At 39.8% G+C, this 13457-nt stretch overlaps 1 long non-coding RNA gene across 2 annotated transcripts in view; it reads right to left on the bottom strand.

Annotated features, from left to right (window-relative positions):
• The window catches only part of LOC137777209 (uncharacterized), a 133319-nt gene that overhangs the window by 90175 nt on the left and 29687 nt on the right, over positions 1 to 13457 (bottom strand). For both annotated transcript variants that reach the window (XR_011076461.1, XR_011076462.1), the window contains exon 3: positions 4131 to 4245. This is a non-coding gene — a long non-coding RNA (uncharacterized lncRNA). The remainder of the gene's footprint in view (positions 1 to 4130; positions 4246 to 13457) is intronic.

Raw genomic sequence — 13457 nt, 5'->3', positions numbered from 1 at the left:
TTAATCCTGACTAGGGAAATCAAGGAAGGCTTCTGGGAGGAAATAAGGTTTAAACTAAATTCTAAAGGATAAATAGGAGCTAGCTGAGGGAAGAAGCAAGTAGGAACCCCATATGAAAATGCAGAGAAGGGCAGTTCCCTGGAGGTCCAGTGGTTAGGACTCTGCGCTCTCAGCACCGAGGGCCCGAGTTCAATCCCTGGTCAGGGAACTAAAATCCCACAAGCTGCATGACACGGCCAAAAAAAAAAAAAAAAAAAAGAAAATGCAGAGAAGTAATATGAGAGCATTGTAATTTCAGTAAAGAGCAACTAACGTGGTATGGCTATAATTCAGAGTAGGGGAATATGGCAGGAGATGAGTGTGGCAATTTAGGCAAAGGTCAGATCATGAAAGGTATTGAATGCCAAAAAAAAGGACTTTAGGTTTTATCAACAGTAATGAAGAACCACTTAAAACCAAGGATAGAGATCAGATACAAGGTGAATTTTAGCTAAATTTCTCTGAAAGCTCTGTGGGTGATAGATTGGAGGTGTGACAGACTACAATCAGGGAGACCAGGTGTAAGACACGAATACACTAATCCAGATAACAACTGACAAGAGCCTTGGCTAAGACAAGCGTTCTGATTCTCAAAAGCGTTCTTTAGAAAAGGATAGATTCTGGAAACTATAGATTGGTCAACTACATTTTCCTCTCTAGACAACTGCAAAAAATCACCTGAAGGGTCATTGGGGAGCATTAGAAAATGTGTTGAATGGTTGATCACTAGGAACAACTAACGAATGGTTCACCCAAACCAACCTCCTCTCCTTTTTGATGGGGCTGCCAGATTGAGAGACCAGAGAAGGAGGTATGGACCATGTGCCTTGACTTCTCTGTTTTGATGGCTCGTGTTCATCTTGGTGTGGACACTAGCCCCATCCCGTGCTTTGTTTTCAGTCTTGCCCTTCGTCACAATAACCTAGATGAAGATTTCTTTGTAAGAATTATTACGACCTTGGTGAGACCCTCACAACTCAGAGATGGGCATTTAAATCCAAAAAAAGGTCAAACAAAAGGTACTGGGCCTTGCCTAAAAATATTTTCCAATTTCAGAGGCTACGGCAGCCAAATCACCCATGGGCCTTGACACTGTGATTTGTCAAGAATTCAACATAATACTCCAGATGAGAATTGACCAACCTGTCAAAGCCAATTGATTTTGTTTCATATCAGTTATTCTCAGCTTTAATCCTTATGTCATTTTGTACGATTCCCAATGGACAGCTGTGGATTCCCCAGATCCTGCCAGGCTCTCTCTTCCATACTAAGTTCTTTCCCACTCTTGGGCTTTTGCACAGCTGTTTCTTGCCTAGAGTACCCTTTCCAATCGCTTAACCTCTCTGATTTTAGGTCTCGGCTGAAGGCTTTCTTTGACCACCCCACCTAAAATAGGGTGCCCCTTGGTTTCACCATCTCTCACCCTTGTTTTCCTTCAGGACATTCATGACAGCCTGCACTGATTTATTTGTCTGTTAGGTTTGGTTTGGTTTGGTTTGGTCTTGTCCGTCTCCCAACAAGAATGAGAATTCCCTGAGGACAGGGACCAGTTCTGTCTTATTCATCACCGTATCAACAGCATGTAGCATGGTGCCTGGAACATAATAGGTCATCGATTAATATTTATAGAATGAATGCATGAGTGAATCTCTGGCTTCCTTGATTCAGAGTGGGCTCATCTATATAAGACTCCACTTTGCCTCAGCCTCTCCAGTCTACTTTCTGCCCTGACCAGCCACCAACCTTCTCACCCACAGAGAATCCTATTTCGCCCATCACCCCTGCCTGGCTCAGCCCTTCCAGACTTGCTCTCTCCCCTCAGGCTACACAATGAACAGCGTGTTTGTCTTGGAGCTGTTTCTCTTGCTGCCTCAGTGATCAGCTAGAGCCATTAACCTCAGCTGCTCTTTGCTGCCTCTACTTGTCAAAAAACAAAAAAACAAAAACAGCCAAAACCACAGCTGCCTTGGGATCCTACAGCTAACCCTTGAGAACTGCCTCTAATTATCAAATTTACATAAGGCACAAAGTTGACAGTGTGGCTAATACAATGATGAATCAATATCACAGTGATCTTCACCGGCTGGTTAATGACATCTCTGGAACATTGTTTTCAAGCTGGGGTCCATCCTTTAAGGGGTAAAGATTGAAAACTTATGTCCAGAAGAGGGTAAGTTTGTAAGCTATTGGAATAAAAATGGAGCTAAACACGCAGACTCTGGAGCCAGACTGAGTTTGAATCCTGGCTCTAGTACTTACTATGTGATATTTGGTAAATTAAATAACCTTGTGCCTTGGTTTCCCCAACTGTGAAGTGGGGCTAATAGTAGTGCCCATCTCATAGAATTACGAGGATTAAATGAGTTGATACATGCCAAGCACTTAAAACAGTGTCAGGCACATACTAAGTACTATATGGGTGTCAGATATTATTATATGAAGAATGGTTAAGAAACTGGTACAGTATTTGATTCATTATTCCTCAAGACCCTTGCTACTCATAGAGTGTGGTTTGAGGACCAACTGCATTGGCTTCGCCTGGGAGTTTGTTAGAAATGCAGAATCTCAGGCCCTGCCCTTGACCTACTAAATCAGAGAGGACACAACAGAAGCCAAGTTGGGAGCGGGGAGAGACATAGTAGGATGTTGAGTTCATGTAAGAATAAAATTAGTTTTTTCATTCTTCTTACTGCCTCTTCTTCCCCCTCCCCCACCTCTATTTTGGTCTTTTTTTTTTTTTTTTTCTTTCATTCTCCTTTTTTCTCTTCTTGTATAATATATTTTAAAAGGGAAAGACACACTAGTCAGATAAAAACAGCAACAAGCTTGGAGGGTGCGTCCCCTACCAAGTGTAGCACCATCTGGGCTGCTGCCCCACATCGTCCTAGGCTAAAGGAACCCCGGACTAAAGCAGCCAACAGAGTTATCTTTCTTCACCCACCAGAGAGCAAAGTCAGAGTCAAAAGTGGGCCAAGGGGGGCTGGGGTTGGGGGAGTGGGCCAGGTCTCCTGCCAGGCAGGAGTAATACTGACGCCTCTTACCTCCCTAGCTCCTGACAGGAAGAACTTCCCCAAAGGCAGAATCCCAGCTTGACCAGCTAACTGTGCTCTGCACTACAGTCTAACGGAATGTCCTCACTCTGGACCTGCCCCATCCACCTGGGAGGAGTAGGAGGAAGCAGCCATGGGAAGAGAAAAGAACCTGGAGGCCCTCACATTGAAGTGGCCAGAGAAAGGCTGTGTTTGAGTCCCCACCATGAGACTCACCCATGGGAACTGGGCCAACCATATAGTCAGGTCTGGCTCAAAATGGCCCACGATGTCTACTAACGAAACCCTACTTTCCTCCTCATGAAGAACTGTGACATGTAAGAGAAACACAAAGAACCTGGTAAACGGACTGCAAAGACATGCCAAGGAAATACGGGAGGAATGGGTTCTTGTTTGGTTCCACTTTGAAAGCAAAATATAGCTTATTTTGAGGTGTCATATTAAGAGAAACTTTGGTTGGAATGGGAATGCCGTGAAAAAGGCAAGACCATTAAAAAGGAAAACAGTTTCATCTCACTGAAGAGACAAAGGAAATATGGTATAACATACAGCTTTTTAATGTCATTTTCTGTGCATTTGGCTTCCTAACTAGTATAAAATACTATATGTCACGGGCCGCATCTTTTTCTTTCAGTTTCCCCAAAGAGAAGCTAATACACTGCATTACATGCGGTAGGTGCTCACTAAATGCATTGCATTTCAGGAGATGCTGATCTCACCAGAACTTAAATCGACTTGACAGTAATCAGATGATTAATAGCATTAACATGAAGAAAGTACATGGCACTAAAAGACCAGAATCTGTTAAAATCTTCTTCCTGTGTTAACCAGGTATCTACATAGGAAGGCGGCAGGTGGGAATTGTTAGGGAAAAGTGTAAACAGATAAGAACTGAAAATCCTTGTTGCTCCTCTAATTTATGAGTCCGCTCTTAGTCACTTAACATTTATTACGACTTCAATTTCCCTATGTGAAGTAAAGGTGGGAGACAGTAGATATCAAAACAAATAAGATTGATGGAGATGGGCATCAAACACATACCGGGGCAGAGAGTCATTTCTGTTGAAATTCCTGGCAGAGAGATGCCTGGTCTCACTCTGGCAGTGTCACAGCTTCCCAGGTTGTCCCACATAAGGAATTTATCCTCAATTACCTGCTGCATTTGAAAAATGAAGAAAATGAAGGTGGTCAGGGAAGCCTGATTGAATGCTTGAAAAAGACTCTAAATCCATCCAGGTTCACAGTCAAATCACCCTTCATTACAACTCCTAAGCAGCATTTGAATATAGACGGTCTAACACAGAACTTGGGAGAGTGGGGGAGAAGGCGCTAAGTACTGGCTTTTGGGGAGATGGAGCAAGATGTGGAATCAGTTCGTGCCCATTTGGGTTTTTTTAACATCTTTATTGGAGTATAATTGCTTTACAATGTTGTGTTAGTTTCTGCTGTATAACAAAGTCAATCAGCTATATGTATACATATATCCCCATATCCCCTCCCTCTTGCGACTCCCTCCCACCCTCCTTATCCCACCACCCCTAGGTGCTCACAAAGCACCGAGCTGATCTCCCTGTGCTATGCGGCTGCTTCCCACTAACTATCTACTTTACATTTGGCAGTGTATATATGTCAATGCTACTCTCTCACTTCGTCCTAGCTTCCCCTTCCCCTTCCCCATGTCCTCAAGTGCATTCTCTACATCTGCGTCTTTATTCCTGTCCTGCCCCTAGGTTCTTCAGAACCATTTTTTTTTTTTTTAGATTCCATATATATGTGTTAGCATATGGTATTTGTTTTTCTCTTTCCGACTTACTTCACTCTGTATGACAGACTCTAGGTCCAACCACCTCACTACAAATAGTTCAATTTCGTTTCTTTTTATGGCTGAGTAATATTCCATTGTATATATGTGGAACATCTTCTTTATCCATTCATCTGTCAATGGGCACTTAGGTTGCTTTCATGTCCTGGCTATTGTAAATAGAACTGCAATGAACATTCTGGTACATGACTCTTTTTGAATTATAGTTTTCCCTGGGTATATGCCCAGGAGTGGGATTGCTGGGTCATATGGTAGTTCTATTTTTAGTTTTTTAAGGAGTCTCCATACTGTTCTCCATAGTGGCTGTATCAATTTCCATTCCCACCAACAGTGCAAGAGGGTTCCCTTTTCTCCACACCCTCTCCAGCATTTATTGTTTGTAGATTTTTTGATGATGGCCATTCTGACCAGTGTGAGGTGATACCTCATTGTAGTTTTGATTTCCATTTCTCTAATGATTAGTGATGTTGAGCATCCTTTCATGTGTTTGTTGGCAATCTGTATATCTTCTTTGGAGAAATGTCTATTTAGGTCTTCTGACCATTTCTGGATTGGGTTGTTTGTTTTTTTGATATTGAGCTGCATGAGCTGCTTATATATTTTGGAGAATAATCCTTTGTCAGTTGCTTCAGTTACAAATATTTTCTCCCATTCTGAGGGTTGTCTTTTCGTCTTATGGTTTCCTTTGCTGTGTAGAAGCTTTTAAGTTTCATTAGGTTCCATTTGTTTATTTTTATTGCCATTTCTCTAGGAGGTAGGTCAAAAAAGATCTTGCTGTGATTTATGTCAAAGAGTGTTCTTCCTATGTTTTCCTCTAAGAGTTTTATAGTGTCTGGCCTTACATTTAGGTCTCTAATCCATTTTGAGTTTATTTTTGTGTAGGGTGTTACGGAGTGTTCTAATTTCATTCTTTTACATGTAGCTGTCCAGTTTTCCCAGCAACACTTATTGAAGAGACTGTCTTTTCTCCATTGTATACCCTTGCTTCCTTTATCAAAGACAAGGTGACCATATGTGTGTGGGTTTATCTCTGGGCTTTCTATCCTGTTCCATTGATCTATATTTCTGTTTTTGTGCCAGTACCATACTGTCTTGATTACTGTAGCTTTGTAGTATAGTCCGAAGTCAGGGAGCCCGATTCCTCCAGCTCCGTTTTTCTTTCTCAAGATTGCTTTGCTATTTGAGGTCTTTAGTGTTTCCATACAAATTGTGAAATTTTTTGTTCTAGTTCTGTGAAAAATGCCATTGGTAGTTTGACAGGTATTGCATTGAATCTGTAGATTGCTTTGGGTAGTATAGTCATTTTCACAATGTTGATTCTTCCAATCCAAGAACATGGTATATCTCTCCATCTGTTTGTAACATCTTTAATTTCTTTCATCAGCGTCTTATAGTTTTCTGCATACAGGTCTTTTGTCTCCCTAGGTAGGTTTATTCCTAGGTATTTTATTCTTTTTGTTGCAATGGTAAATGAGAGTGTTTCCTTAATTTCTCTTTCAGATATTTCATCATTAGTGTATAGGAATGCAAGAGACTTCTGTGCATTAATTTTGTATCCTGCTACTTTATCAAATTCATTGATTAGCTCTAGTAGTTTTCTGGTAGCATCTTTAGGATTCTCTATGTATAGTATCATGTAATCTGCAAACAGTGATGGTTTTACTTCTTTTTTTCCGATTTGGATTCCTTTTATTTCTTTTTCTTCTCTGATTGCTGTGGCTAAAACTTCCAAAACTATGTTGAATAATAGTGGTGAGAGTGGGCAACCTTGTCTTTTTCCTGATCTTAGAGGAAATGGTGTCAGTTTTTCACCATTGAGAACAATGTTGGCCGTGGGTTTGTCATATATGGCCTTTATTATGTTGATGTAGGTTCCCTCTATGCCTACTTTCTGGAAAGTTTTTATCATAAATGGGTGTTGAATTTTGTCAAAAGCTTTTTCTGCATCTATTGAGAGTATTATCCTTCAAATTGTTAATATGGTGTATCACATTGATTGCTTTTGTGTATATTGAAGAATCCTTGCATTCATGGGATCATGATCATGGCGTATGATCCTTTAATGTGCTGTTGGATTCTGTTTGCTAGTATTTTGTTGAGGATTTTTGCATCTATGTTCATCAGTGGTATTGGCCTGTAATTTGCTTTTTTGTGTGGCATCTTTGTCTGGTTTTGGTATCAAGGTGATGGTGGCCTCACAGAATGAGTTTGGGAGTGTTCCTCCCTCTGCTATATTTTGGAAGAGTTTGAGAAGGATAGGTGTTAGATCTTCTCTAAGTGTTTGATAGAACTTGCCTTTGAAGCCATCTGGTCCTGGGCTTTTGTTTGCTGGAAGATTTTTCATCACAGTTTCAATTTCAGTGCTTGTGATTGGTCTGTTTATATTTTCTATTTCTTCCTGGTTCAGTCTCAGAAGGTTGTGCATTTCTAAGAATTTGTCCATTTCTTCCAGGTTGTCCATTTTATTGGCATAGAGTTGCTTGTAGTAATCTCTCATGATCCTTTGTATTTCTGCAGTGTCAGTTGTTACTTCTCCTTTTTCTTTTGTAATTCTATTTATTTGAGTCTTCTCCCTTTTTTTCTTGATGAGTCTGGCTAATGGTTTATCAATTTTGTTTATCTTCTCAAAGAACCAACTTTTAGTTTTATTGATCTTTGCTATTGTTTTCTTTGTTTCTATTTCATTTATTTCTGCTCTGATCTTTATGATTTCTTTCCTTCTGCTAACTTTGGGGGTTTTTTGTTCTTTTTTCTCTAATTGCTTTAGGTGTAAGGTAAGGTTGTTTATTTGAGATGTTTCTTGTTTCTTGAGGTAGGATTGTATTGCTATAATTTTCCCTCTTAGAACTGCGTTTGCTGCATCCCATAGGTTTTGGGTCATCGTGTTTTCATTGTCATTTGTTTCTAGGTATTTTTTAATTTCCTCTTTGATTTCTTCAGTGATCTCTTCGTTATTTAGTAGTATTGTTTAGCCTCCACGTGTTTGTATTTTTTACAGATTTTTTCCTGTAATTGATATCTAGTCTATAGCATTGTGGTCGGAAAAGATACTTGATATGATTTCAATTTTCTTAAATTTACCAAGGCTTGATTTGTGACCCAAGATATGATCTACCATGGAGAATGTTCCATGAGCACTTGAGAAGAAAGTGTAATCTGCTCTTTTTGGATGGAATGTCCTATAAATATCAGTTAAATCCATCTTGTTTAATGTGTCATGTAAAGTTTGTGTTTCCTTATTTATATTCATTTTGTATGATCTGTCCATTGGTGAAAGTGGAGTGTTAAAGTCCCCTACTATTATCGTGTTACTGTTGATTTCCCCTTTTATGGCTGTTAGCATTTGCCTTATGTATTGAGGTGCTCCTATGTTGGGTGCATAAATATTTACAATTGTTATATCTTCTTCTTGGATTGATCCCTTGATCATTATGTGGTGTCCTTCTTTGTCTCTTGTAATAGTCTTTATTTTAAAGTCTATTTTGTGTGGTATGAGAATTGCTAATCCAGCTTTCTTTTGATTTCCATTTGCATGGAATATCTTTTTCCATCCCCTCACTTTCAGTCTGTATGTGTCCCTAGGTCTGAAGTGGGTCTCTTGTAGACAGCATATGTATGGGTCTTGCTTTTGTATCCATTCAGCCAGTCTATGTCTTTTGGTTGGAGCATTTAATCCCTTTATATTTAAGGTAGCTATCGATATGTATGTTCCTATTACCATTTTCTTAATTGTTTTGGGGTTTTTTTGGTAGGTCTTTTTCTTCTTTTGTGTTTCCTGCTTAGAGAAGTTCCTTTAGCATTTGTTGTAAAGCTGGTTTGGTGGTGCTGAATTCTCTTAGCTTTTGCTTGTCTGTAAAGGTTTTAATTTCTCCGTCAAATCTGAATGAGATCCTTGCTGGGTAATCTTGGTTGTAGGTTTTTCCCTTTCATCACTTTAAATATGTCCTGCCGCTCCTTTTTGGCTTGCAGAGTTTCTGCTGCAAGACCAGCTGTTAACCGTATGGGGATTCCCTTGTATGTTGTTTGTTGCTTTTCCCTTGCTGCTTTTAATACTTTTTCTCTGTATTTAATTTTTGATAGTTTGATTAATATGTGTCTTGGCATGTTTCTCCTTGGATTTATCCTGTATGGGACTCTCTGCGCTTCCTGGACTTGACTATTTCCCTCTGCATGTTAGGGAAGTTTTCAACTATAATCTCTTCAAATATTTTCTCAGACCCTTTTTTTTTTTTTGTCTTCTTCATTTCGGACCCCGAAAATTCGTATGTTGGTGAGTTTAATGTTGTCCCAGAGGTCTCTGAGACTGTCCTCAATTCTTTTTATTCTTTTTTCTTTATTCTGCTCTGTGGTAGTTATTTCCACTATTTTATCTTCCAGGTCACTTATCTGTTCTTCTGCCTCAGTTATTCTGCTATTGATTCCTTCTAGAGAATTTTTAATTTCATTTATTGTGTTGTTCCTCATTGTTTGCTTGCTCTTTAGTTCTTCTAGGTCCTTGTTAAACGTTTCTTGTATTTTCTCCATTCTATTTCCAAGATTTTGGATCATCTTTACTATCATTATTCTGAATTCTTTTTCAGGTAGACTGCCTATTTCCTCTTCATTTGTTTGGTCTGGTGTGTTTTTTACCTTGCTCCTTCATCTGCTGTGTATTTCTCTGTCTTCTCATTTTGCTTAACTTACTGTGTTTGGGGTCTCCATTTCGCAGGCTGCAGGTTCGTAGTTGCCGTTGTTTTTGGTGTCTGCTTCCAGTGGGTAAGGTTGGTTCAGTGGGTGTGTAGGCTTCCTGGTGGAGGGGACTGGTGCCTGTGTTCTGGTGGGTGGGGCTGGATCTTGTCTTTCTGGTGGGAAGGGCCACATCTGGCAGTGTGTTTTGGGGTATCTGTGAACTTAGTATGATTTTAGGTAGCCTTTCTGCTAATGGGGGGGGGTTGTGTTCCTGTCTTTCTAGTTGTTTGGCATGGCGCGTCCAGCACTGGAGCTTGCTGGCCATTGGGTGGAGCTGGGTCTTAGTGTTTAGACAGAGATCTCTCGCCAATTGACATTACGTGGGGCCAGGAGGTCTCTGGTGGTCCAGTGTCCTGAACTTGGCTCTCCCACCTCGGAGGCTCAGGCCTGACACCAGGGCAGAGCACCAAGACCCCGTCAGCCACACGGCCAGGTATGTGGGGATTTTCTTGCCTTTTGGGAAGTCTGAGGTCTTCTGCTAGCGTTCAGTAGGTGTTCTGTAGTTGTTCCACATGTAGATGTATTTTTGATGTATTTGTGGGGAGGAAGGTGATCTCTACGTCGTACTCCTCCGCCATCTTTCATCCCCCTACAATAGGAGACTCCACTGATGACGCCAACCTCCGCAAGAGCTAGAGGTGCAGAGGCATTTTTTCAGAGGGTTCGCAGCTTGCTTTTTTTCTTTTCTTTTCCTTTGTGCTTCGTCTAGTTTCACTTGTTCACAGGGTGCTTCATGCAGAGGCCTTGCACCCAGCACTTCAGATCAGAGTGCCTAGGGAGAAATGGCTGCACTGTCACCTCAGCTCGGCAGGCCGGGCCGTGTTCTGAAGCGCTGCCCCTGACACTGCAACTCAAGATGGCGGTGGAAGGCCATGCACAGCCTGCCCATTTGTATATGGCATTCAAGGAGCAAATATCCCTCCCTGCCAGGTGAGGGAATGGGATGGGTAGTGGGGAAAAGAAGGGAATCCAAATTATTCTGATTCACTACACCCTAGAGATACCCAGACAAGGTCACTGTATGTCTTAGTCCATTCAACTTGCTATAACAGAATACCATAGACTGGGTGGATTATAAACAACAGAAATTTATTTCTCACAGTTCTGGAGGTTGGGAAGTCCAAGACAAGGTGCCAGTACATTTCAGTGTCTGGCGAGAGCCCACTTCCTGGTTCACAGATGGCAGTCTTCTCATTGTGTCCTCACTTGGGGTAAGGGGCAAGAGAGCTCTCTGGGGTCTCTTTTATAAGGGCACTAATTCCACCTTCATGACCTAATCACCTCCCAAAGTCCCACCCCCCCAAATACCATCACATTGGGGATTAGGTTCCAACATAAGAATTTTGGGGGGACACAAACACTGAGTCTATTGCAACATACTTGAAAGTGTAAAAGAGGCTTACTTTCTTCCTAGGCTCCTCATTACTAAACCAAAGGTCAAAACCAGTAAGTACATTACTTATTGTGTTAAGACTGCATTGTAGTTTAATCTTGGTTCAAAGAGAATGGAACAGACTGATGTTTTAACGTCAGACTGGTAACAAGAAAATCTGGTGCCAAATATGAGAGTTTATTATAATCAGAAGTGGGATGGGAAGCAAAGAATTAACAGGAACACAAGTAACACATACGCCCCTAAATTTTCAGTTATCGCATGATGAGTATATTTGTTGAAAGCAGTATTTCAGGAGGGCTACACCATATTTCAGGGCTATGTTAAGTAACAGAGTGAAGAGGAAGAGAAAGGAAATAGAATCTTATCAAGAAGGAAATGAGTCAAACAAAAGCAAAGAAAAATCTCGAGAATACTTTTGAAGTAAATCTATTTAGAAACCTCAGAGTCCCTTAAACCTTTGGGGAGGAGAACCATAATCTGGTTTATCATTTACAGTTCTGAAACTTGGCCAAGTTCAGTGAGAACCACAGGATTGTGTGTGTGTGTGTGTGTGTGTGTGTGTGTGTGTGTGTGTATGTAGTATTACTGGAACATCAACTTGTCATTGAAAAAAACAACAAATTTCAATGGAACAAGAAAAAGATGATGTAAAATCAAATACTACAACATTCAGAAATCAACTGATTTCTAAATCAACTGTTTCTAGCTCCAACTGGAGATTATTACCTGTCCCAAGAATATTATTTAGACAATGAAAGTTGAGCCCAAAGATGTAACTCACATTATTGGTAGGGGTTTGTGAAGTGGCTTACAGAAATAAAATTAAACAAATATTCTACCTATAGTGAGAGTAAGTTACACATACTGGATTCTGTTTACCAGGCAAATGTTATTGTCCTAATTTACTGCTTGATTCTTAACTCTTCATTTCAAAAACAATAGAGGTTTATCTAACAAAATTCTATTCATTTCCTCATGCTATAATTGTAGAAATTTTTCACTCTAAATTCCATTAATTATCATTAAATTAGTAGATTAAACTTTGTTGAGACCTTCTTTATTGAAATGTTTTTTCATCCAATTCTGCCACTTGTTAACTCAAAAGTCCATTATCCTTATCTCCACCTCCCCTAATTCTAGTAGTATCTATAGACCCCTAACACTAGGCAAGTGCTACCTCAAGCTAACACATCCCATATAAAATTCATATAAAGGAAGGGACCTCCCGACCATCTCTCCCTGTCTTACATTATTTCAAAAATACTACTCAAGGCTCAATGGTACACATTTATTAAGGCCACTAGCAATTTTTTTTTTTAATTTTTAAAGAGATCATCGAACATTTGAGTTGATTATACTTGAACTGCAGAATCATGGAGTTATAGGCAACAGCCCTCTCTTTTTACCTCAGAGGTTAAACGACTTGCATCACACAGGTCAGTAAATAGAAGGCTTGCACCAGAACTCAGGTCTCACTCCCAGGTGAGTAATCCTGAGTGTGTGTACTATAAGATAAACACAAGTAACAGTGTCGGGTTCTTTACTGAAGGGAAAATGAGAATCAGCACTCTAAAATACCATTCATTTCCATAAGTTTCCAGGCTATTCCAGTTCTGTTCTAAATGAGTAGGAATTTGTACATCTTATAAAGAGAGCCAAATTTTCAAATAAGGGAATGAGACAAATGCAGCCACATAGGAGGTACGTGTGCTAAAAAAAGAATATGCCTCTCCTTATCTCAGAAACACTTCATATACATTTTCTTAACTTGAGCAAGTCAAGCTAAATTTGATTAAGCACATTTCTACATATCACATGAGCCTACCACTAGTACAGAAGAGAGTGGAAACCAAAAGAAATGCCACATATTTTATGGTGTGATTCAGTTTCTTTCCAAATGACACTTCCTTTGAAAAGGCATAGATTTGAAATCTGCCTTTTGGAAAATGCTTCTTTTCAATTTTCAAATATAATTGTGATGTAATTGATCTAATCTGCATTTCAAAGCTTCTAGAGCTGAGCTTAACACCAAAACTAAGCATGAGATCTCCTTTTATGGACCAAAATAAAGAACAGTGTATTGAATTATTAGATAAGCTTTTGTTCTTTTCTTCAAATATTTGCATGAATTATTCAGGCCTTGTATGGATGGAGCTTTGAAATATTCAAATTCCTTGAAATATTTCATTATTTAAGGTTCATACTTATTAAATCCTGTAGGATGCACTTTTCCTGTGAAAGTGCACATTCAGTTCAGTTATTATTTCTTCAGTAGAGAGTGTATACAGAGCAGAGTCTCAGGTGATGGAGGAGGTACAAAGATAAGCAAGAAAATCTTCAGAGATTTTTACCCACAGGGGGAATACAAAGCTATAAAATACTTGTAAACCACAAGTTATACAGTTTATAAAGAGAAAGAGAT

The sequence above is a fragment of the Eschrichtius robustus genome, chromosome 15, assembly GCF_028021215.1.
Source record: "Eschrichtius robustus isolate mEscRob2 chromosome 15, mEscRob2.pri, whole genome shotgun sequence".
NCBI classification, from domain to species: Eukaryota; Metazoa; Chordata; class Mammalia; order Artiodactyla; family Eschrichtiidae; genus Eschrichtius; species Eschrichtius robustus.
The sequence above is the reverse complement of the archived record's forward strand: the minus strand, read 5'-3'. Positions and strand labels throughout refer to the sequence as shown.